We start from the raw sequence: 26,620 nt of genomic DNA, 5'->3' as shown, positions 1-26,620 counted from the left end.
CTAATATCTCTCTAAGTGTCCAAAGACCCATATCCCTACATATAGAATACATATGAAAGCAATCATAGCAAAGACAATTTGTATTAATAATAAGATTAGGAAAAGCATCAAAAGAGAAATTACAATAACTAAACATGCCAATGTTTACATTTCTCTTAAAGAAAGGTGTAAATAATTACATTTTTCTATCACTCAAAAAATACTTTAAATATTCACTGCTAGAATTCATATAACATCTCTGGAAGACAGTTTGTAACATGTCAAAAATCTCATATGATCTTCCGAATTTCATTTGTTGGAGATTTTCCTATAGCCAGATTAAGAAAATAATGCAAATATATTGGTGGCAATGTAATTACTGAGACATTTGAAGTAACAAAGTTATTACACTAAAATTATCCTAAATTACTATAGTAGATTATTATAGAGTCAGGAAACTAATGATAATAGCGTGTCTTTATTTTACCATTGATATAAAACACTAATATAATCACTGATTAAAACACTAGAGTGTTAGAAAAAATATATTGTAAAACAGAATAGCCAGATGACTTTTGCATTTGCTCTACTAAGAAGCAGTGGAAATTCCTCATCCCATGAAGATAGATATTTCTTTGTCTGCATGACATCTTTTGAATAAGTCAAGTTGACATGAGGATGAAAGAAATGGATGTGAATAATAAAGTCTAAGAATGATGGCTTGCTTTTCCAGTGTTATTTACAGTGCCAATAATGGCAGAGAGAGTAGAAATGGAAGAATCAGTCCCAATGATTTAATGAAACAGCATAGATAGTGATGGACACTAAGAAGAGGGAAAAGATGATACACTATCCAAAACAATCCATACGTCTGAGCTACAAGTGTCCATTTACTAAAATATCCAGTGAATAAGTATAGGTACATTATTTGTTTGGCTACATAAATCACCAATATGTGATCTTAATTCCATAATCCCTTTGAAATGGGTAATTTTTTATCATAAGGATCCCTGATATATAATTTTAGGTCACAACATAATTGGAATTGTAAGTTCTCTTTGCTACCAAATCATGTGTGATAAACATATAAGAGAATCCTGTGCTAGTGAAACAACTGAGATATAAATCCTTTGTATCCTTGAAATTCAGAAGTCTTCCATGTAACTTCACTATTTTTAAAAATATTTTCAGAGTGAGGTGCCAGTGCCTCACAGCTATAATCCTAGCTACTCAGGAGCCTAGATCTGAGGATCAAGGTTCAAATCCAGCCAGGGCAGAAAAGTCCCCCTGATATTCTTATCTCCAATTAACCACTCAAAAACTGAAAGTGGTGCTGTAGCCCAAGTGGTAGAGTGCAAGCCTTCAGCATAAAGAGTCTCAGGGAAAGTGCTCAGGACCTGAGTTCAATCCTCACAACCACCGCCACAACCACCAATAACAACAAAATATTTTTAAGGCACTGTACTTAAAAAAAAATTGTTATTATAAAGGTGATTAACAAAGGGGTCATGTATGTTAACTTTTTATTGCAAAAGTGATGTACAGAAGGTTTACAGTTATGGAAATCTGATATTGAGTACATTTCTTTTGAACAGTGGCATGCCTTCCCCCCATTTTCTCCTAGTTATTTTTCTCTTGATCCCCTCCTCTACAAGTTGTATAACTCATTTCTAATGTAGTGAGTAGTGAGTAGACACTGATGAATTAATTCACCATTTTCCCACTGTTTCGGTGTTTCTCCTCCCCAAATCAAATAAATTTACATACAAAAATACAGAGATCAAATACAGTGAGAAAAGGGGGAAAATAGGAAAAGCACAAAAAGTAAAATAAAAAACCACTTGCTTCCATATCTTGGAATTCATTTTAATAAGCATCATTTTATATGATGGTTTGAACATAGCTATTGAACCCTTGCGATCCTCTCCTAAGAATAAATAATTAGTACAGGTTTAGGCAAGTCATAGCAGAGCATCACAAGAGCCCAATAGCTATACCCTTATGAACACATAAGATGATGCTAAGTGAAATGAACTCCATGTTATGGAAACGATTGTTATATCACAGTTGTAACTACTTTCAACGTCCCATCTATATCTGTAGCTTCTATTATTTATTTATTTATTTTTTATTTTTGGCCAGTCCTGGGGCTCGGACTCTGTCTGAGCACTGTCCCTGGCTTCTTTTTGCTCAAGGCTAGCACTCTGCCACTTGAGCCACAGCGCCACTTCTGGCCATTTTCTGTATATGTGGTGCTGGGGAATTGAACCCAGGGCCTCATGTATACGAGGCAAGCACTCTTGCCACTAGGCCATATCCCCAGCCCCAATGTAGCTTCTATTATTGATGATGTTCTTGTATCAGCTTCCTGTGGTTGTACCTACACTATCTCTGTAATCTTATCTGAGTATATTGGAAACCGTGTATACTGGTATTAGAACTAGGAAATTGAAAGGGAATACCAAAATTGAGAGACACAGGGTAAAAAAAGACAAACAACTACAAAAGCAATACTTGAAAACTGTTTGGTGTAAGTGAACTGAACACCTCAGGGGGGGAAAGGGAAAGGAGGAGGAGGAAGGGGGGCATGAGGGACAAGGTAACAAACAGTACAAGAAATGTATTCAATGCCTAACGTATGAAACTGTAACCTCTCTGTACATCAGTTTGATAATAAAATTTTGAAGAAAAAAAAAAGAATATCCTCCTTTGGTCTCACTGCATAAATGTTTAGAGTACTGCTTAATTTATCAAGTCCAGGTGTAATTTTGCCTTTTATTATCCATTGGGCTTACTCAGCAATTTATAGGCACAGTGTAATTATTAAAAGTGACTGAAACCGTACAACCTGTGCATCTATGGATTTATGTGTTTTGTCTAGTTAGCCATGGACCTTGGTCCTCTCTAGTATCTGGGAGTATAGTCCTATTGCTACCACACCTTGTGTTATAAAACTCTCTAAATTATTTTCATTTCCACCTATTCTCTTGTACTACACAAAACCCAAGCACAGTTTCACTTTTCACATGAACAGCATAATTTCTGCTTCTCTTTACTATTGCCTTTATTTATTCTCAGTTTGATGAAATACTTTGTTGGTTAGTAGGCTTTTGTTCCTCATAGCTATGATACTTCCTTTTGCTCTAATCCATGTCACTATTTTATCCCTCCTATTCCTTTCTTTGTTTACATGACAACAATGACATTGATTTCTCGGTAACAGAAATTTTAGGAAGAAAGCAATATTTCAGACTACAGAACACTCATAGGAATCCCTTGTTCAAATATTTTATTAAATATCTCCATGGGAACATGTTATAAAACATGACTGGTGACCCTATAGTAGTAGTCTGCATAACATCTTCCTTACTAGAAACAATAATAGAATCAAAGTTAAGAAATTCTGAACACATTTATTTTTGCCTGCTTAAATATATTCTTTTTTTTTTTTTTTTTTTGGCCAGTCCTGGGCCTTGGACTCAGGGCCTGAGCACCATGCCTGGCTTCTTCCCGTTCAAGGCTAGCATAGCACTCTGCCACCTGAGCCACAGCGCCCCTTCTGGCCATTTTCCATATAGGTGGTGCTGGGGAATCGAACCGAGAGCTTCATGTGTAGGAGGCCACCAGGCCATATTCCCAGCCCCTTAAATATATTCTTAATTGTAAACCTCATACAAATTGTTGCAATCAGAATTTCCTGGAGAACTTTTACAAGGACAGATTGATGTATTTTATTTCCTGCTTATGATTGGTTTAAGTCTTCAGGGAACCTGAGAATTTGCAAGCATTTCTTTCTTATTTGTTGTACCAGGTCTAGAGTTTAAGCTTGGGATTTCCAACTCTTGCTTCAGCATTTTCTGCTCATGCCTAGGAGTTTACCACTTGAACTATTCCTTTACTTTTGTCTTTTTGCTAGTTAGTCGGAGATTTAAAAAATATATCAAAGATTTTTCTGGGCAGACTTGCTCCTTATTGTGGATCCACAGATCTCAGATTCTGAACTATCTAGGATTACAGGCATGACTCACTGATGACTGGCTTAAATTTTGCATTTCTAACAAGTTTTCAGATGATATTGATTGATTATTACATCAAGACACATACTTGGAGATGATTGCCTTACACAATGAAGATTTCAATTGTGTGTGTGTGTGTGTGTGTGTGTGTGTGTGTGTGTGCACGCACATGAATGCATATGGTATTCCTGGAACTTGAACTCAGGGCCTGGGCATAGTCTTTGAGTTTTGTTTCCTTCTGGCTTTAATGCTTTCCTTCTTCAATGTGATGATGAATCACTGTCTACATTACAGATAGGAGTATTCATATAGCAATTACACTTAGGGCAGTTCTTTAATTCAGAGCACTCGAACAATATTAGGTAATTAACTTGGAAATAATTAAACTTACATATAATAAGACTTCAGGCACTTCTTTTTTTTTTTTTTTTTTGGCCAGTCCTGGGCCTTGGACTCAGGGCCTGAGCACTGTCCCTGGCTTCTTCCCGCTCAAGGCTAGCACTCCGCCACTTGAGCCACAGCACCGCTTCTGGCCGTTTTTCTGTATATGTGGTGCTGGGGAATCGAACCTAGGGCCTCGTGTATCCGAGGCAGGCACTCTTGCCACTAGGCTATCTCCCCAGCACCCCAGGTACTTCTTAAAAATGCCTTCTTTCCTTCCTTCCTTCCTTCCTTCCTTCCTTCCTTCCTTCCTTCCTTCCTTCCTTTTTCTTTTTTCCTTTTTTGATCTATTCACCTTATAGCAAAATATTTGTATTAACTTCTGAATCATCATTTTAAAGAAAATTGTAGAAACACATTTCCCTTTCTGAAAACAGACTCATCATCGATATTTTTTCCCAAGTTTCATAAATCTCACTCCTCCTCTGACAAAGCTGACTTTTAAGATTTAAACCTGTGGAAAATGAAAACAAGATGTCTAAAATCTTTATACAGAACAAAGCTTTTCCTTAACACATTATATATAAAATGACAATAGAGTAAGATTAATTGAACAGATTTTGTTGCTTATACATTCAAATGTTAACTCCCCCAATCTATCTTTAACATTTATGTGTTTCTCGCATTTTCCATTTCATTTTCTAGAAGATTATTTGGGGTGGGGCAAAGTGTCGATGACTAAATTCAGCTTTGTAAAGTATGAACAGTTCTCAAGAAGAAATAAACTATATTGAGTAGGTGTGAATTATGATTATTAATCTTAAAGAAATATTTTTAAACTGCTGGCAGATGGTGAATACAATGAAATATTTTTATAACTCCTTGTTATATTTTCAGAGACAGGAAGGCTTTGTGAAAAAATGAGGTTTTAAATATTTGAGCCCACTGTTTGTTGCTTTTTCAGATCAGTGTCACCAAATCATTTTTTTGATAAATAACATCTTTGAGTTTTAAAAGCAAGGTGAAGCTTAGAGAAAAAGAAGAAGAAGAAGAAAAAACAAATATACGAGTAGGATGCCTGTAAGAATTCCAGTGGGACATCAGATTTTACACTTTCTAGGCAATCTAGTCCATCTTTTAACCAGAAACTGCTTGAAAGGAGCTTGTCTGGGATGACTAAAACAACTTGCACCATGTATGTCAGCATTAAAAATACTGAATTGGCTGGAAATACTGTTATATGTCAACCTTTATTTGTCCTTTAAACCAAGAAAAAAAAAGAATAAAATATGCCTATAGGCAAAATAAAGGCCCTTCTTTCTTTTCCCTCCCTTCCATTCCTCTTACTCTCTTCAATTTATATGAGATTTGTAAAATGACTTGTAATAGAAAGTTCACATGACAAAAATTACGGTGGTGTGGCCAAGAAAACACCCAGGGGGCTTTTAGGTTCCGTTGTGCTAAGGCTGAACTATCAGATCAGCCTTCTGGACTCAAATGTGACACTGTCAATAAGGATACATCATCCTTTTTGTGGTGTAGAAGAGCTGTCGGTTGTAATTCCCATTATTCCATAGCCAGGATTTTCCATTAGTACAGCCACCTGCTGGGTTGCTCCACTCAGGTTTAATGGAGTCTGAATTTGAATTTATCACCATCTGTGGAAGAAGGGAAATAAGAGAGCATCACTAATTCCTTTCTTCATTTGCTAAACCTTGTATGTATGTATAATTTTTATAAGGAGACAGCAAAAGCTTCAGCTCTGGATAGATGGAAGAATATTTTAGCTTCTGTTGACATCAGAGCTCCAGACCTTGAGGAAAAGCACTATCTTTCCTAGGGCTAATTCCAGCAACAAAAAGGATGTTTTAATTTTGCATGTTATATAGAATGAAACTCATGCAGATCAAAATATTGTTTCTCTTCAGCTCTCCCCTGCCCCTCAAAAAATTCTCAGGTGATTCAATCAGGTCTTTGGTAAAGATGAAAGACTTCAATGAATATCAAATTCTACCCCAAAGCTCAAGATTCCTAATTACTACATTAGTTCATAAATAGAGCAGTATAGACGGTTAGTGTCTATTTTAATAGTTTTCTCTTATCCTCCATACATTAAAAACAATGTTTTTCTGTAGAAATGAGAAGTGGAATAGACCAATAAATATCAAACATTAAAATATTATATAATTTTGAAGTTCTATGACTAAAGTTGATGTAAATATGGTACATGAGTTCTGCCTTAAATCACCAGTGATGTTTCCCTGTTACTTCTGATTAAAAAATAAGTTACAGGTTTGAAGAACAGTAAACAATTTGTGATTAATTCTGGCAAAGGCTAGCTGTAAAAGCTATAAGGCCGATCTGGCTGTCTTTTACTTTACCGGATCAAGAGACTACCTTCTGGAATCTGTTGTCCAAGCAATGACATAGAGGAGAAATTAAAGTTGTTCTGCTAACTAGCTACAATACATGTTACTATCCACTCTGAGTAAGACCAAACCAGAGGATAATGTAACTGGAAAGATACAGGGATAAAAAACTCAGAAAAGAGGAAAGATTACAAATGAACACACACACACACACACACACACACACACACACACACACACACACACAGCCTCTGAGAAAACACTGTGTGCCATTGTCTTTCTTTAGGAATCCTGGGCTCACCCTTTTCTCATGAATCTCCCTCCATGTTTATAATCTTAGGCTAATGACTCTAAACAGTGAGTCTGTTCTAATGTCATAGGGTTCAGCTGTAGACTTGGGGAGCCTGGATAATTGGATAGAATTCTACTTACTATGGCGGAGCAACAATTCCAGGGGAGGAGAGGAATCTGCACAGCAAATAACTGCGCTGTTGTTCTTTAGGGCTACCAGGAGAGTGGGCTCTGCTACCAGGGAGGCGGTGAGTACTACATTGTGACAAACCGAAATGCCTCCTGGGTGCCAGCTTCTCTTGTGGAAAGCATTTGATGTTTGATCTGTAATGAGACCAAAGAGGAAAACAGTTCCCTTGGTTAACAAATGCATAGTGGATATGAACAAATTCAAAGATTTATGTTTTCATTCAGGGATGAGACTTCCCCCACCTCAATCATTTATTATTTGGAAAATTCTGTAAATGCCTTTCCACTTGAAATGGGATGGGATGCGTGTACTTCTGCGGTCAAATTTCACTTTCATAAGTCTAGTGATGGTGATGCTGTATGTCATTATTGCTGGTTTGATTCGTATCTCAGTGTTGAGGTGAAGTGGCTTTATGCCATTCCCTTTGGGCAAATAGAGGTCAGAACCCAGGTCTCTCTTAGGACATGGTACTGTGTGTGATGAGCAGTGGATGGGGAAGCTAAGAAAAATATGAATGGCCATGAGCATACATAACACAGACCTCTGGAGAAAGATGGAATGAAAAGCAAAATGAACACTAAATGCCTCAGTGGTTAATGTCACTCCACATGGCAGCTTATGGATGACGTCACGCATACGATGGTGCATACCAACAGCATCAAGTTTGGGAGGAAGCCCAACCATAGAAAAATCTGTCAGTTTGGGTTAAGAGAACATTGTTATTACCTCAGGTCAAGCAGATGGAGGGCAAACTTCTCTGCTGGATTCTGCTGCTCTTTAATTAATGTCCACATTTATTATGTCAATATAATGCATCACGTCTGGTTTAAAGGTTGTTTTACTTTCAAAAAAATACCCTAAGAACTATTTTATTTAATCTCAACATGCGAACAATTGCATAAGATTTTATGAACAAAGTTTAAAGCAATATTTGTTAGAAAGACAGAGGGATGAGAAGAATGAGAGAGAGGGTGGGGAGAACCAGGCTGCATTTGTATGTATTTCATTATTAATGTGCAGATGGTTTTCATAGTTCTTTGATGAGCATCTCCAAATGAGAGACTGGGAGGACAGGTGTGTGAATATATAAGAAAAGTTAGACTTTCAGACAATAAAGCAATGAAGGTCATACTGATTTATTCCTTCGGAAAGAAATTAATAGCTACAATTCATTTAGTCCTCTGTTTACCATTGTAGAGAAGAATAGCATGCTGGGAAACAACACAAAAGAGGTATCTTCTTTGATAAACTTTCATTATCTTAGGCCTGTTCATAAACGAAAAGGAATTCCTAATGTCTAATAGGTGCCCTGTGGAGCTCTGGTGTTAAATCTTTAGCACAATTCAAAGAATGAGTCTATTGTGTAACCACAGAAAGTATGCATGCAATCACTACAAACATTCTTTCTTAAAGATGACAGGCTTGCATTGTTCATTTTAGGAAAATATTTTTGCCGTGTTGGCTTCAGCTTCTAATTATTTAAGTTAATCAAATTCAAAATCGTTAAAATGTGCAAATATTACCTGAAATAACTCCACGAGGAAAGGGAAGGCAGTGATCTGGCCTTTTAGATTAAACACTCAATTCCTATTCCATGTTCTTATTTTCTTAAATTCTAGAGTAGAGACACTCTTTCATCAAAACCGGTTTCCTCTTAGCAAATAGGAAAATATACATCATAGTTCCATGGAACCTTCTGAGTGCTGAGACCACAGCCAGTATTGTGTATTCTAATTTCTAGAAAATATAAATTAAATTTTATTGTGTACCTAGTTCCTTTTGTATAAGATACTTCCCACACACAAGTACATGTGTGCATCTTGCCAAGGAAAGGCTGTGTATTTTTAATTTTTTTCCTGTAAAACAGCCTTTCAGATTCCTATATACCTTCATTGTTCTAAAATAGAACATACTCACAGACTCAATGCAGTAATTGAGGAATAAACTGGAGGAGAGACTATCAGTGCCAGACTTTCTTTTTAAGTGTGTGTGTGTGTGTGTGTGTGTGTGTGTGTGTGTATTCTAGGGTTTGAACCCAAAGCCTCATATAAGCTAGGCAAGTGCATTACAAGTGCATTAGTCATATTCCCCACATTTTTGTTCATATAGTGTTTCTGAAATAGTGTCTTGCTAACTTTGCTTGAGCTGTCAAAGAATTAATCCTTCTCTTAATTCTGGCACTTTAATAGCTGGTATTACAGGGATACTGAACCACATCTTGTCCATTAATGTTCTTTTTTAAATGATCATTTAGACCAACACTTCTCAAACCGGATCAATTTTCTTCCTGTCAGGGTACATAGACTCCATGGGAGAAAGCTTCTACTAAGATCAAATTGATAGATGCCAGAGTTTCAGGTAAAATTCTCACAATGCATAAAACAGAATAATTTGTTACTGATGCTGAGACTTAGAAACTTTGATCTATGTCAACAACATCACTTTTACACCTTTGAAGAAATGAAATCCCGGGCTGGGAATATGGCCTAGTGGTAGAGTGTTTGCCTTGTATACATGAAGCCCTCAATTCGATTCCTCAGCACCACATATATAGAAAAGGCCAGATGTGGTGCTGTGGGCCCAAGTGGTAGAGTGCTAGCCTTGAGCAAAATGAAGCCAGGGACAGTGCTCAGGTCCTGAGTTCAAGCCCCAAGACTGGCAAAAAAAAAAAAAAAAGAAAGAAACTATCTCTTTACCCATAGCTTAAAAGAAGTGTAGTTTAGGACTCAGAGATTAGTTTCTACTCTAGTTTCTCTAACTAAGAAACAGATAGGCAATATCAATCTTAGTTGGTTCATTTGAAACCAAGTGTTACTACATATGAAATTATGTATAATAGTAAACTATATAAAAAATGAAAAGATACTTTTCCCACTGGTATTCATCAGTCTTCTTTCTCTTCCTTTTAGTCCTTCCTATTGATACTTCATTTGGACCAATTTGTCATTGAATATTTTAGGGGGGGAAATCCTCCAAAACTGTATCAAATATGGAATCTTTTTCAATTCTCAAATTCAAAACCTGATAGAAAACTGTTTCTCTGACAAACTTCCTATACTTTAGTAATGGATTGTCCTTTTATCCTATGTGTTTTGAACGTTTAAGTATTTATGTGTTGTTCATATTACATGTTTTATAAAGGTCATAAAATGTGTTTAAGCCTTATGCATGTTTTACTTTTTTCAATACACTTCAATATTTTTGTAGTCTCTTGATTCTTTAAAAGTCATTTTTTATTCCTGATCTCTGCATGGCCTTCTCAAGCATTGCATTGTCTTACTTATCAATACATAGCGATAGAAGTTAGATACAGTGCATATGCAGTTCTCAAAAAAACAAGTAGTTGGTTTCCTCTTTCACTGAAAATGGAAAGAAATTGATGATAGTCTGTAAATAAAAATGCTACCTTCTACTGTCCCATAACTATTGGCAATTGCTATGTTTATAGTCTAAAATAGTCAACATAAATCAATACACAGGACAAAAATAAGCAAATGAAGACTAGAAGAGATAAAACAATGAAGTTTATTTATACTATTACAAAAACCATTCAGTGAGAACATTTGCTAATAGAGCAACACATATAATTCTGATGTTTCACACACATAGACTATTGAATTAAACAAACCAACTCTAACATAATATATATGTCTGATTCCACTAATACAAAGTTCAAACATAGGCAGAACAAAAATCTATTCTTACAAATAACAACCACAGTTATAGTCAGAGAGTGAGGAACATAGAGTAATTAAACTATGTTTTATTTATGGGCTTGGATAGTGTCTGGGTGAATTCATTAGCTAAATAATAGTAGTTGAACTTATACTACTAAAATAGCAATAAATTGTCACAGGGATTGGAGACATGGCTCAGGTATTAGAGTGACAGCCAATGAGCAAAAGCAGCCGGTACCAAGTTTGTGTCCCAGTATCAGAAGAAAAAGAAAAAACTAAATAACACAAACATTTAAATGACATTAATTTTTTAAGCTGAGATTTCCATGGTTTGAAGTCCAGACTCAGCTGTTTCTCTTTTTAAAGTTTCATGAGCCTGAAATCAAGTTGTAGATTAGCTGCATTCCTTTCTGGAGGTTGTAGAACAAAACTAAGAGTAAATTTCCAGATGCACTCAGGTTGTTAGCAAAATCTAGTCCCATGTGATGGCTTTGAATTCCTTGTTGGCTATCTATTAGGGATCATTCTTGGTTTCTACAAGCTATATCCATTTGCTGGCCTTTGACTGTTTTCAGATTTAAAGCCAGCAATAGTAGCTCATTCTTTCTTCCATTTTGAATCTCACTCATCTTCTCTTCCTTCTAAAATCTCCTGGCTCATTTTCTTCTCTGCTTTGTACATATATGTAAATCTACACAGCTAGTTAAAATATGGTTGATGTGCAAAAATAAATTTTGGAGTATTCTTTGTGTGTCTTTATTCAATAAGCAAATATTGGTTGATTATTTACTAATACTTTGAAGGCAAGTCTTTCAGAGTATATAATTTACCTGTATATATTTTTAAATTCATAATAGTTTCCTACTCTTCTTATGAGTACAAATATATATTTCTTAAATATATAAGAAAATGTTAAAAATGACAGCAAGTAAATAAGCCAAGTTCATAACTTCTGGTATGTTCAGAGTATGATTTCATGTAGAAAATGAAATAAATATTGTAGTGATTAAAAATTTAAATTACTCCTGTGTATTTGCTTACCATATCACTGTGAATTTCTGTTTATTTAAAGTTTTTCAAAAAATGGAAGCACTGTGAAATGTAATAAAGGAATTTAAAATATAAATTTAGCTGTTTATTACATATTCATTTAATTCCAACAGTCTTTCTTTTAGGTCTATGATCTAAATGAAAGTTAAAATGCTATATTTTGACCACAATGACAGATATGTAACTGCTCTCCTCCAACACTGCTTTGCAGATGAAAATGATGAGTATTTAGAAAAGGAACCATTTCTTATTCATGGAATGTTTCTAAAATTCATGAGGGTAGGATTCTGTCTTTCGTATTTGGGAATGCATCTCTGATGCCCAGATTACTGTCTATCATGCAGGAGACATTTAATATATACTCATCAAAGAGGAATGGCTTCATCTTGTGTCTGTGTAGAAATACTGGAAGTGGCAATGGACAATCAGTATGCAAACATGAGATCTCCTGCCTACTACCTCTTTTTCACTCCTGTTATGAAAATGTGTGCTACTGAATATGTTGTCTACCACCATGGCTTTTCCTAGAGCAGAATAAAAGACTGTATTGCCTCCCTTGTTGTTGGAACCCTATAACTGATTCCTTGCCAACGAGAACGTGGAGGACTAGAAGGAAAGTGTTACTTCTGTTTAGAAGAAAAAATGAAAAAAAAAAAAGTTGTCTCCATTTCTCTCCTTCATCTTTGAGATTTTAAGAAAAGAAATTTGAGGCTGGTGATAGAGCCTAGTGTTATGTCATTTGCCTTGAATGTGTAAAGTCCTGGGTTCTAATGCCCAGTACTATCAAAATAAAAAAAGGGAAGAAAGAAAAGAAGGGAGGGAAGGAGAGAGGGGAGGAGGGAGGGAGGGAGGAAGGAAAAAAGGAAGGAAGAAAGGCAGGCAGGCAGGCAGGAAGGAAGGAACTTCATCAATATCATGTTGTATGAAGAATCAAGCAATAATTAATCTCAGTTAATTACTGATATTTCAGAATTTACTTATGACTAGAGTTAGTATGATGATAATTTGTATATTATGGTGTAATATTTGAAAAATATTTGTTTCAGATTTTTGGTGTTTGGAGATCTGAGGAAGAGAATGTTAATCAATGTTTCTAAATATAAATACACAATATATAATTATAATCTACATATGTATGTATTTGTACATAATTTATATATTACATAACTAAGTTATACATATATATCTATAGCTTCAATTACTGTATACAAAAGCTTATAATCAGTTGCATGCTGATGGTCACCTACTCAGAAGGCTAAGATCTGAGGATCAGGCTTCAAAGTTATCCTGGACAGGAAAAAAAAAATCTGTGAAATTCTTTCCTGAATTAAACACACACACACACACACACACACACACACACACACACAGAGTTGAAAGTAGGACTGTAGTTCAAGTTGTAGAGCAATAGCCTTGAGCAAAAATAAAGGACAGCACTTAGGCCTGAGTTCAAGTCCCAAGATCAGCACACATACACACACACACACACACACACACACACACACGCACACACACACATTCTGGAGACAAAGAAATAATTTGAAAATGATAGATTTAAGAAATTATATCATATTTACAAGTTTTTTTCTCATCTTAACTAACCTAGTATGCATTGTAAGTTTAAGAAAGAGATTTTAAAACTATTTTTTTCCAATGATATTGGATCGTTGATTTTTTTTTTTACATGAGTTTGCTACTGAAATCAAATGAAATGTCTGATCTGAAAAATATGCCTGGGACTTATCTCATGAATTATCTGAAATGTCCTGTTCTCATTCTTGAGGTCTTTCCATCTATAAGGCTGCGACTAAGAATGCAGAAATTCATTTTCAGCTAGAGCACAGAATGTAATGCTACTTTCTCATAAATCTTCTGTTGCTAGTTATTTTATCCTTGGTCCCAAAACCAAAATACATTGACCAAACAAAACTTCATTCTGCTTTCCAATATCAGTGCAACATTGACTTGAAAGTTAGTTGTTGACTGACTTTACCCTTGATATTCAGACTCTTCATCGTGAGACAAAAAAATGATCCATCCACATACTTCATACTGCAGGGGAACACACATTAGAATCTTTGAGGAAACCTACTGAAGACAGTTTACTGAACAGATACTCTTCTCCTTCAAGTTTTGGAACTCACAATACATGCCCCCCTCCTTCTTACAATAAAATCTTCCCTGCAATGTTCTCAGATTTGTGTTGTGTGTGTGTGTGTGTGTGTGTGTGTGTGTGTTAGACCTTCAATGCAATACTTTGTTGCATTATTTTATTATTCTGTGTTGTGTTTTTAGTCTATTTTTTCTACTCCTATAGATTTTCTAGTCTTTAAATTCCCCCTAAAATTTTATACCTGCAACTCAAAAATACATTCCTAGCATTCTATAATCACATATTCTGTGTTTTATTTTACACATCTTTTAGAAAATTTTCAAACGTATATCATCACTACTTGGCTTTCACCAGAGACATGAATATTAGAACTACAACTCCATGCTTTTGCTCTCTGGAAACCAGAACTTGGAAAGCTATGAAGCACAGACCTGCCCTTTATATTGATCTCTGGCCAATTTACTAGTTTTTCTGATTGATCCCACTAGCTCTTTAGCCCTATTTTTTTTAATTTAACACCTGGAAAATGAAATTACTGCAATTTATGATAACTGAAACATTCTTTCAAATGTCCGATATTCTTAATATTTGTGTGTATATACCAGAATCATTTAAATTTGTTTCTGAACTTTTAAGTTTAAGTTCATTGACTACTGTTAGTGTGTGCATATGTGTGTGTGAGTGTGTGTGTGTGTGTAAAATGAATGAGTATATTGAAGGTTTATAGTGCTTAGCACTCATCTGGTATTTTGACTCAAATATACAAATGGAACCCCTTGATGTAAATTTTCACAGTAGGGATTTTTTTCCAAATGACAATTTGCTCTTTTGATGTTGGAGATTTGATTAATTGACAATACACTCCAGTGTTTCAGTAAATAATGTAAGCACTGGAATCCCATGCAGATTTCTACCACATTACTTTATCTGATTTGTAGAGGAAAATGTTTGTTCCTGAACTGATGCTGCTGAATGGTGACACAGCCAGCCAATTGATATAGAAGCTATTGTATTTCAATAAGCTTTGGTTGATCTAGACTTTGCTTTTTACTTGTAGTTTCAAACTCAGAGGCACCACAAAACATTCATACATTTATAATAAAAAATGCTGACATATTAACTTCTAGAGAAAAATGTTTCTATTGTTAACATACAGATAGTATGTGCTGTTAAGAATTTTCTTTGTGTTAAAAAGAAAAATGCACTGTGGGTATCATAGAGTCAGAAGAAACCTTGCTCTTGTAAGACAACATATAAGTCATATAACAAATGAATTAATTTATCTACAAAGCTAATCACAAAGCCAAATGCTGTGTATCACACCTGTAAACCTAGATACTAAGAAAACTAAGATCTGAAGATTGAAATTCAAAGACAATTTGATCAGGCAGATGTAAGAAACTTTATCTCTAATTAACCACCAAATTGAGTTCAAGACCCAACACCAGCCAATATAAAAATTTAACTTAATTTAATTTAAATTTAAAAATGAATCACAGTTTAAATGTCAACTTCAGGATAATATTCACATGCCATTTATTTGCCTACTTCAGGAAGGTTCTCTGGACACCTTCTAAGTGAAGGGATCACCCACAGCAACTGTTGCCATTAATTCCTGTTAACTGCTAGAACAACTTTGAGAAAGGTTTCTTATTTTCTATCAGTCTTCCTGGCATATATCATCAGATCACACATTACCAAATTGCGTAATATCTCTACTGCAAATCACAAGTATTAGAGACTGAGTGGGAGACGAGCTGAGACCAAAGGCCCAGAACAGATTAGAGGTCTGAAACTTTTAGCTTACTTCTTTGCAGACCTGTTTTTACCTTGAGGATGGAGACAGGAAGTAGATAGTACATCTCAATTCAGTGCCTTTAGTGTATAGTATACGTGTGTGTGAGTGAGAGAGAGAGAAAGAGTGAGAGAAGGAGATTTCACTCATCATAATTTTAGTTATTCATAGATTTGAGAATTTGAAGAGGAATACAGAAGAAAAGATGAAAGAATTAGGTATTAATTTGCAGACAGGTGCTTCTCCCAGAGTAGAATCCTTTGTTCTGAGCTACCATTTCAAGGATATTTATGGAGTAGACATAATTTCTCTTACCTGTCCATACTGTAAAGATAGTTCTCCTTCCTCATAAAAATGTTGGAAAGAAAATGAGGAAATAATGAATCTCTAGTGCTTATCTTGAATCTTCCAGCTTTATTTTCATGATTATTGTTACTTTTCCATGTCACAAGTGTTTAGAGTTTGAGTCTCATCAACAGCTTTGTAGACAATCTCCTAGTCCTTCTGAAGTCACACACACACACACACACACACACACACACACACACACAGATAGAGAGGAGGACAAAGAGAAAGACACAGAGATCACAACGCCATGTTCCTGTATTTTTTTTACATTTCTAAACAACAATATTCCTCATAGAAATTTTGGCAGCTCCATGACCAGGAACATCTTTTTGACCAGCTGTGGAATCCTATCTACTTAGAATAAAATAAAAATCTATGATTTGTATTTTTTAATTAAACAATTTTAATCAGGACCTCCTTTCTTATGCATGTAAACTGAAAGGTTCTAGGTGAGGAGGGAGCACAAGGAGAGAAATAGAGGTAATTTAAAGAAGAGTTCCTTGGGGTAGGTTCCTGGGCGCCCCTCTGGTCCGGATCAGAGAGGTCGCGCCTGGGACTGGCCCAGGCAGGGTTTACATAGCCAGGACAAAGGTGGAAAAGTTGGTCAGTGGTGGTCAGCGGTGGTATTTAGCACATAGCTTGTTCTGCAAGTCTGGATGGTTTCAATTGTTCTCAGGGTCTAGGAACAACGGTTGATGCATATGGTGTTTCCCGATAGGAAGGTGGTTTATTTTCAGTGCCTGTGAACATCTCCGGAGGCCTGACATAAACTAATCATCAAAAGCAGCAATGATATTTAGTTTATCGTCTATCAACTCCAAAGCTCCTTGACATATGTCTGAGCACATAGCCAATATATTTTATTTACCTGCCTGAGCAAAAATCTCTGTGGAAGAAGGTTAAGTCCTGAATAATGATGTTAAATGATATCATGAGTAAAAATCTTGGATTCACTAGATTCTAATACTCCTTTCATTGATTTCTACTATATGGCATTAAGCAAATTTCTACATTATATAAATCTTACTTTCATAATTTTAAACATTAAAGAGTCAAAGCTAAAGGTAGCTATGGTCAGCATATAATAATTAGGGTAAAGCAATTACTACAAATTATGTAACAGTCAGTGTTCCGTAAATTCTAGTTATTTTCCCATGAAAAGTACAGTGATGTACAAAGGCATTAAAAGATATGGTATTTTAAAACTCTTTCTGTGATCACTGAACAGACATGGTTCGTTTTTATTCCTTTTCTGAGTCAAAATGCTCCATTTAAATCTTCCAAGACCAATTTCCCTTCAAGGTTCCCTAATACAAATCTTTCTATTGCCAGTCTCATTTGATGTATTTTTAAAATAGGGATATTTTATTTTCTACAGTTTATTCCAATTTACTCATTTAGACTAGATTAGGTTATCTGACGTTGTAAGCAGCAAGACTGTCACAGAAAGAAAAGGCAACACAAAGTGAAACTATTTTAACACTTCATATAATGTATATTTTACATAGTTTCTATAAATCTACATCCTTCTGATAATATAAAAATGAATAAGATACCAAATAATGTTTTACATTAATTGGTTGAATATGTAGTCATAATTTAATAATCACCATTATCCTTTACTAGAAATTTATTTGGTGATATGAATTTTTCTGAGTGCTTTTTACTACCAATCCATTTATTTCTTGTAACAACACTTTGAAATAAATACCAATGTAATCTCTAGAATATAAAGGGAAAAACAATACAGAATATATAATCAGTTTATTCAGTTAGTAAATGGTAAATCTGGGACAGGAAACCTAAGTGTCATGACTCCAAAACATTTTTTTATTAACTTTGTGCTAAGTGGCCTAATGCTGGTAAATTACATAAAAGAAAATAAGGAATGAAATACAGAGACAGAAGAGCTATCTTAAAGGTAAGTTATTTATTTGAAGAATTATAGATGACATTAGTTTGTTAAATTCCATTTTGTATAGGACAATCACAAACTTTACATCTTTTATTGTTTTCCAAAGACAATGGTATATAAATGGCAACAATGTTTATTTTTATTATCACTGTTGTCTACTTCCTAATTTTAAGTTTCTCATATAAACAAAGTGATTCCAATAAGCTTATAGATTTCACACAAAATATAGGATCCAAGTAAACACTCATTTCCAGTAATGCTTCCTTATGAACATATATGTTCCATGTGTGTCTGTGTGTGTTCATGTGCACATGTGTGTCTCTGTGTCCATATGTCCACATAAGTGTGTGAAAGTGTGTGTACTTGGAGACTATGATTTTAATTTTTATGTTATGAATTCTTTCTTAATTCCTGGTAAACCTTGCATCCATAATGAGATATTTATCATATGAATAGGTCACCCAACTTGATAATAATCCTATTGGCTAACAGATTAGTTTAAAAAAAAAAGAATTTAAGTTCTTTTAAGATGTGACCTAAACCCATCACTCGTAAGTTGCTCAAAACCATTTCTATTTGGCTCTGTCATACTGTGATTATTCAGAATAGTTTAAATAATCTTGAAAATTACTGAACCTGATAACTTTAATTTTAAGACTTTGAAGTACTCTCCTTGAAGCCTCAGTGCTTTTCTGGTTGTCTTCAAAGTTCACACTATCTCATTTACAAAAATCTCTATGTAGATCTATTGCAAATTGTATATAATGTTTCTTGTGCTCATCATATCCTCATCAACATATTTTGAGGTTATTAATAGCATGATAATTTTGAAGTGTTATGTAAAAGAAGAAGCCTTTTATGTAAAGGAGATCACATTAATCCAAACTGAAGTTTATGCAGTATAGGCTGGAGGGAATAGAAATTTGAATGCAAATCAAATTGAATTTTTTTTCTGAAAATGTTCTGTTTAAGTCTTTGAGGAAACTACTGTATCAGTGATTAAAACTAGTCCTCTTATTCTCTTGTATTTGATTAGAAAAAAAAGTTTTTCTCCTTTTGGAAAAATGTTTGTTAGAAAGGAAATTTACAATACTTCCAATCCCATTTAATTATTCATTCACCAGGCATTGACCTCCACCAGGGCAATTTGAGTGTAACCAGAACAGAAACACACTGTGTTTGGGTTGAATGAAAGATAAACCGTAAGACAAAAGCAGAAGAGTGTTCTGTTAGTAAAGTTTGTGGGTTTAAAAAAAAAATAGGGCAAAGGGTGCTACTAAAGCAGGACTAAAGTATTGGGCCCTGGAGTCTCACAGGATAGAAAGTTGCTCTCAACAAACCATCAAATCAAAGAATGGGGCATAAAAAACCCAGCAAATCAAAGAATGGGGCATCTTCTCCCTTAGAACCAAAATGGCATTCAACATTTACATTTGTAGGTGTTATTTTTTTCTTACTGTCCTCAAAAACTCTTCCTTTGCTTTCGATTATTCTTTAAAAAATAAAACTTTGGATATTTTTGGCATTCAAAAATAGAAGTGGCAAGAAGATAGAGTGTTGCAGAGGAAGGAAAGAACGATGGTGTTTTAGTTAGTGAGCAGGGGCAGAAGGTTTTTATGAAGGGTGATATTTTAGCAGCAACCATGTTCATCACCTTTTCCATTGCTATGACTGAATAACCAAGAAAAATCAATCTAAAGAGAGGAAACTTTTATTTTGGATTATGACCAGAGATTTCAGTTTGTGATCAGTTTGGTTTTTCAGTTTGGTCTGGTGGAAAAGTAGAAAATAGTAACAAGGAACCAGCAAGGAGCAAATTAGCTGCTCATCTCACAGTGGTTACAAAGCAAGAAAAAGACAGTGGGCTAACTTCCCAATATCCACTCAGGGTATATCCATAATGACCTGACTTATTTCTTCAGGGCTTAGCCTCCTAAACATTCCACCATTTCCTCCAAATTGGAGACAAAGAGGGAACATTTAAAATTCAAATGGTAGCAGTAACCATATGAAAAGAGAGAACTACACACAAGATTAGTCAAGATATCTCTAGGTTAAGGAAATAGCATAGTCACAAGTGTTAATGACCAAAGGTTTACAAATTGCTTGAAAAAATGTGAATTTCAGTGAAGAAAAAAGAAAAAGGACTAGCCATGATACTGTACATAGCATATCTGTCACAATGACAAGGAAATTTGAAACCACTGGGTTAAAAGTTGATAAGGGCTGACTTGAATATTGTGATGATTGAAAGAAAAGAATTTTATGATGCATTAAATATCTAACTTAGAAGGAAAAAAGACTGTAGGACTGAAAAAATGCATAAATCATGGAACATGTCCCTAAAAAGTTGGAGGAGAAAGTCTTAGCACGTGAAATAAAGTATTTGTGTTTAGATAGGCTGAATTTGAGATGCTCTAAAACTTTAAAAATGGAACAGAGATTTATTAGTTGGACATATGGGTGTGGAGATCACTACAAGTTTTAAATTGAAATTATGAGGCATCAAAAATAAATTAAGGAGATGGTAGTAGGTTTTTGCAGTTCTCTGCTTTCCAGGTACATGTTGGTACATTTCTTAGCTCTTTGTGGCTAAGTGACGCTTTGAAAATAGCTATGAAAGGAAGCTATTCTAGGCAGGACAATTTCACTTTAGTACTAAAGCCTTCTGCCGTTGTCTACTGGAAGTTCTCTAGAGGGTAGATGCTCCATCTGTCTGGGTCCCAAAATGAGGACAATGTATAGTATTACTCCCAGCTGATTCACAATGACACAGCATGAGTGAGATATAGACCATCTGGAAATATGGGGGAAATTTGTTATTGCATCATAACATCCCTCATCCTGGATAACAACGAAATAAAGACAAAAAGATGAACAAAATCACCATAGGCATGAGCATAAAAACAGATGTCCAAGAATTGAGTCATGGACATTCCTACATATTCAGTAACTGAATAGAGAATGGGCCAGCATGGCAGGTAATGAAGTAGACTGAAATATTTACTTATTTTTTAAATCTATTATTAGTGTATTTCAGATTTTTAATTCAATTTCCCAGGAATTTAATAGAAGTACTTTTCCTCCTTCTGGAGGAATAGAGAACACTTCTTTAAATATCAGTTACAACCAATTATAGCATACATTTGACTGTATAATTGAAAACTGAGTTTCTATTTCTACAGCAAAATAAATTGAGTTTAAACCTCTTTGCCTCCAGTCTATACAAATACTTCTGAAATATCTTTGACATATGAGTGTGGAATATCCGAAGAGATTTTTCATTTCTTCAGTCCACTTAGAATTATCGTAATTTGTCTACAGCCATACCACCCTGAATGCGCCCGATCTCGTCTGATCTTGGAAGAAATATTGTAATTTTTCCTCTGTGTGAGTGTGCCAGCACTGGGGTTCAAACTCAAGCCCAGTGCTGTCCCTGAGCATTGTTACTGCTCAAGGCTAGTTTTACCACTTGAGCCACAGTTCTATTTCTAGATTTTTTCATGGATAATTGCAGAAAAGAGTCTCATAGACTTTCCTGTTCAGGGTGGCTTTGAACTAAAATCCTCAAATTTTTGCCTCCTGCATAGATAGGATTACAGAGGCGATCCACTAATTCCTGTTTTGTAAAATTTTAGAGAATACTGTATATAGGCATTAGAACTAGGGAAGGGAAAGAGAATATTAAGATCAAGAGACAAAGGATAAAAAGACAAACAACTCCAAAAGGAATAATTACAAACCATTTGGTGTGGACCAACTGAACAACTCATGGAGGGAGAGGGAAAGGGGGAAGGAGGAGGGGGGGGAAATGAGGGAGGAGGTAACAAATTGTACAAGAAACGTACCCACTGCCTTACATATGTAACTGTAACCCCTCTGTACATCACTTTAACAATAAAAAAGTAACTATTCAGAAAAAAGTTACTGCTATGTTGCCAGCCACCAGTGGCTCATGCTTGTAGTCCTACCTACTTAGCAGGCTGAGATCTTAGGATCATGGTTTGAAGCCAGTCAGGGCAAGAAAATCTGTGAGACACTTCTCTCCAATTAACCAGCAAAACAAACAAACAAACAAAAAAAAAAAACATGGAAGTGTAATTGGGGCTCAATAGATAGACCATCAGCCTTCATCAACAGAGCTCAGGGATATTGCCCAGTTCCTGAGTTCAAGCCTAAGACCGGCACAAAAACAAACACATAAACAAACAATACAAACACAAACAAACAGTACAAGCATGATTCCTTAAATAAAAGTTATTACTCTTGCTATTATCTGTGTGCTCCCCAGTACTAGCCTATCAACTGCACAAAACACAGGATAGACAATGTTTTATGTGATGTTTGCCTTTTAGAAGCATTTTTTCTTTAGTTTCATTGAAGGGATATATTTGTAGAATCATAAATATCTCCTGTCACAATTGCTCATAAGATATGATGGGTGGAAAAGACAAGAAGTAAATGAGAACTATGAAAATTAATGTGTAGGACAAACTGAACTAGGTATTATTTAGCACCAAACAAGGAATTTTAGCTCTATAGTGAGAGGGTGAAAAAATCTTTTATACTCATAATATAGGATTAGTGGATGGTTCTTTTTTTCTTCATCGTGGAAACTTTGGTTCACACTTTTCCTCTCCAAGCTCTCACTGTGTGAGGCAGAAACTCAGCCCTGGGGGAGAGCCAGCCAAAGAGCCAGCATGGCAAAATGGCTGCAGATAATGGGAATTAAATGAGGAGACTATTGAACAAGGTTCTCTGGAGACCAATAGGTCTAGTCAATATAAGGAATTGGGATGTTGGGCAGAAGGCAACCACCATGATTTTCAGACTATTGGGGGTCTCTGCTGACTTGTAGAGAAGAGTCTCCAAATATAGTGTCCAGGTCTGCTTAGTGAGCATTTCATAGTAGATAGGAAAAAAGACACAGAGTTTCTACCCAAGATCTCTCAGTTTCTTCCGGAGACTTAGGCCAGAGTTGGATACCCAGGCCAGGTTGTAGGTTATTGTCTCCCGTGATGGAAATGAGTTATTCAAAGATATTAACATCAGTCCTAAGTCAGAACCTATCTTTGAATCCCAGTGTAGTCACTTAAGTGGTGTGACTTTGTGCTTTCTGTCTGTCTGCTTTATTGCATCTGCTAAAGAGACAGCATGAGGTTAAATATTATAATTTACAGTGCACGAGACACAATAGGAATGTAATACAATTTAAGGATTAATATTTCTTTCAGGGCATTGGGAATGGTTCTAATGTTCAGAAAATCTTAATGTCTAAAAGTGGTTCCCCTTTTACATTCAAGTTATTGGAATATAATATTAGGGTTAGCAACAAATAAATCTCATTCTCTCGACCTCATAAGAATAACAAAACTGTCATATATAGTACAGTCTACTTTTGTGACAATCCTTCTTTTAACTAATTCTGTCTACTTGAGGAGGAAAGCAAGTGTCTTTGAATCCAATAGTGGTAATTTCATTCCCTGCTTTAAAAAATATCAATTCTATACTTAGGTTGTACATCAAAAAGTGAGCAAATTCATGCTTCAGTTTTTTTTTTTCTCTCTCTCTCTTTCCCCCTCTCTCCCTCTCTCTCCCTCTCTCTCCTCTCTCTCTCCCTCTCTCTTCCTCTCCACCCCCTCAGAGTACAAGGTCATTAATTGCTATTGGGACCTTCATAAACCCTAGTCTGCCGATGGGGTGAGAACTCTATTGTTAAATGTATTATGGCAGGACTGTCTTTGGAGATTGCCTGCTTGATTGCTTTGTACAGGCCCAATGGCACACAGCAATTAAAATCCATAGACCTCTATAACCCCTCTGATGTTTTATGGGCCTTTTTGTGTCCTTCGGTAGAGTTTACCATTTGTGTATTTCCCACTGGGTCTCTCTTTCAAAACTCTAAGTGGGATTTTTTTTTTAATCCACTGTGATAAAGCTAGTTATACATCATGTGAAAGGTTAATGAATATTTTCAAAAGGAGCATATGTTTTAAGTCAGAGGGTGAAAGTTATACTAGAGAATGGCTATATTAAAACTAATAGTATTCTCCCAATCTCATCAGAGTTAATTTCCATAAAACTCACAAATAGCTGCCCTTTTTGGGGTAAAGCAAAATTTGTAAGATTGAAATAAGCTAAAAATCTAAGGAAGTAGCTGAATTGTACATGGAAAACCCACCTTAAGTGACTGCACAGAAATGACAGTTCATCTGCCAGATTTATGTCACAGAAAGAAGGTTTTTTTGTTTGTTTTGTTTCATTAAACTCTATTTCACTTAAACTCTAAGTTTCACCTGAATAGAGGGCTTCACAAACAAAGACTCCTACATTTTTGGCCACATGTGAGAAGTTTTTTTTTTAAATGTCAATATCTACTTTATTCATAATCACACAAAATTGGAATCTGTTGAGAGGCCTTCTGATTGGCAAAGAATGGGCAAACAAATGCGCACATCTATATAATGGAATATTATTCTATAATAAAAGTAATCTATCAAACCACAAAAAACATAAAGCATGAAGTATGTATTATTAAGTGAAAGATGACAATGTGGAAAAGCTTCACAGAATTTGATCCCAAAGATATTGCAGTCTGCAAATGACAAAACTATGAGTATAATAAAAGTATCAGTAATTATCTGGGATCTAGGGAAACAAATGGATAAAGGAAAACCAATATATTTTTAGGGAAATAAAATTGTTTAGGTATAGTGGATAAATGACATGATAGAGTAGTGTAAACGTCTAGAATGAATGTACAATGCCAACAGTAACTTAACTGTTCATCATGGACTTGAGTCAATAATAATGTAGCAACATGAAACAATCAATTATAACAAATACACCACAGTAATACAGGATGTTAATTTGAAGGAAACAAAGATTGGAAAAGAGTATATTGGAACAGTACAGTTCTGTTTATACATTTCTGCAAAGTAAATTTTTGCCTAAATCATTTCTATCATGTAAAAGGTTTCAATTGAAGTAACTTTCATTATATTAAAATTAATGAATCTTTACATTAAATGGAAAAGGAAGACAAAAATGTATTCAGTGTAGTTTCACAATCATAAAATTCTAAAGACTGCAAACTATTCTAGACTTTCAAAAATAGCTTAGGAATTACAGGGAGATTTAGTGTGGAGGAAGAGAAGAGGGATTATATTACTAAAGGAATAAGGTAACAAGAAAAACACCTTGGTTCATTATCTTGACAGCTGTAGTATATCCACAGGTTCTATTAGGCCAAAACAGTTCAAATCATATGTGAAACATCCATGTTCAATTGACTTTATGACCAATGATACTTTAGCCAAAAGCATTTTATAAATAATTTATCTTGATGTTATATTTATAGAGATATTTGATTTTTCTGTCTCTGCAGTCTGTGTTTTGTGATATGTATAGAAGTTTATACATACAGTGCCTTTAAAATTCTTATTTGATTACAAAGTATAATAATGAATTTTCAGCCTTTTATCATATTCATTGTTTATTTTATTGGCATTATGTTGAAAACTGCCTAATAATATATCTTATAAAATAAACCATTTTGGTATAAGAATCTGAATGATACAGAATGCCAAACAAATATAAATAAAATATATAGATTGTTTTTTATTACAAGTTACATAATGCTCTTACATATGCGTAAATACTTTGGAACTTGCTAATGATAGTAAATTATTGTGAGAAGTTTTATATCGCATTACTGGTAAGAAGCTAGAACAGAGTATTTCAGAGTGGTGTGAGAGGCAGAGACTAAAACACGCTTCTAAAATCTCACAATAACAAGTCTTTTTAATTCCAGCACCAATATCAGCAGAATCTGTGACCTAATAATGATGTCATTTGACAATTTATGATGTCTTCAGTCATGTGACAGAGTTACTTCTTTCCATGAATATCTCTGCTACTCTATCTCAATTTTTTTACTTTACACCTTGCATTGCCACTTATATATGCACATATCATTTGAAAAGTGATTTGTACCATTCAAAAGTGAAATTTTTCAGTGCCTAGAGCTCTTGAAGGAAAAGCATCACTGCACTTACGGGACTGAACCCTAAGGATTATCCTGTCTGTTCCAGTAGAGGAATAATTCAATATCATTTCATATCAATATCATTTTTAGTTCCATGGGGTTTCTATTTATGGACCTATATGTTGGTGTATATTTAAAATAATAGTTTTTATTTTTTGACTTCATAAATTATGATGTCATGTTTCAATTCATTTGTATTTTTTTAAGACATTACAACTGTCATGAGTATGAGAAAGTGTTTCATTTGTGAGCTCACCATTTTACTGGTCTTCCACACAATAGGACCATTTGCAATGGAAGTTTCTCTTCTGATTACATATCTTCTATTAGAAAAGTCTTTGCAGAGACAGTATTTTACAGAGAAGCTAGAAAATTGCTTGAGCTGGTAGGGATTTTGGAAAAAATGGGTGATTCAAAGGAATATAATGGGGAATATAACCTGTGGTCAG

This window comes from Perognathus longimembris, chromosome 1, assembly GCF_023159225.1.
Source record: "Perognathus longimembris pacificus isolate PPM17 chromosome 1, ASM2315922v1, whole genome shotgun sequence".
Taxonomy (NCBI): domain Eukaryota; kingdom Metazoa; phylum Chordata; class Mammalia; order Rodentia; family Heteromyidae; genus Perognathus; species Perognathus longimembris.
The sequence above is the reverse complement of the archived record's forward strand: the minus strand, read 5'-3'. Positions refer to the sequence as shown.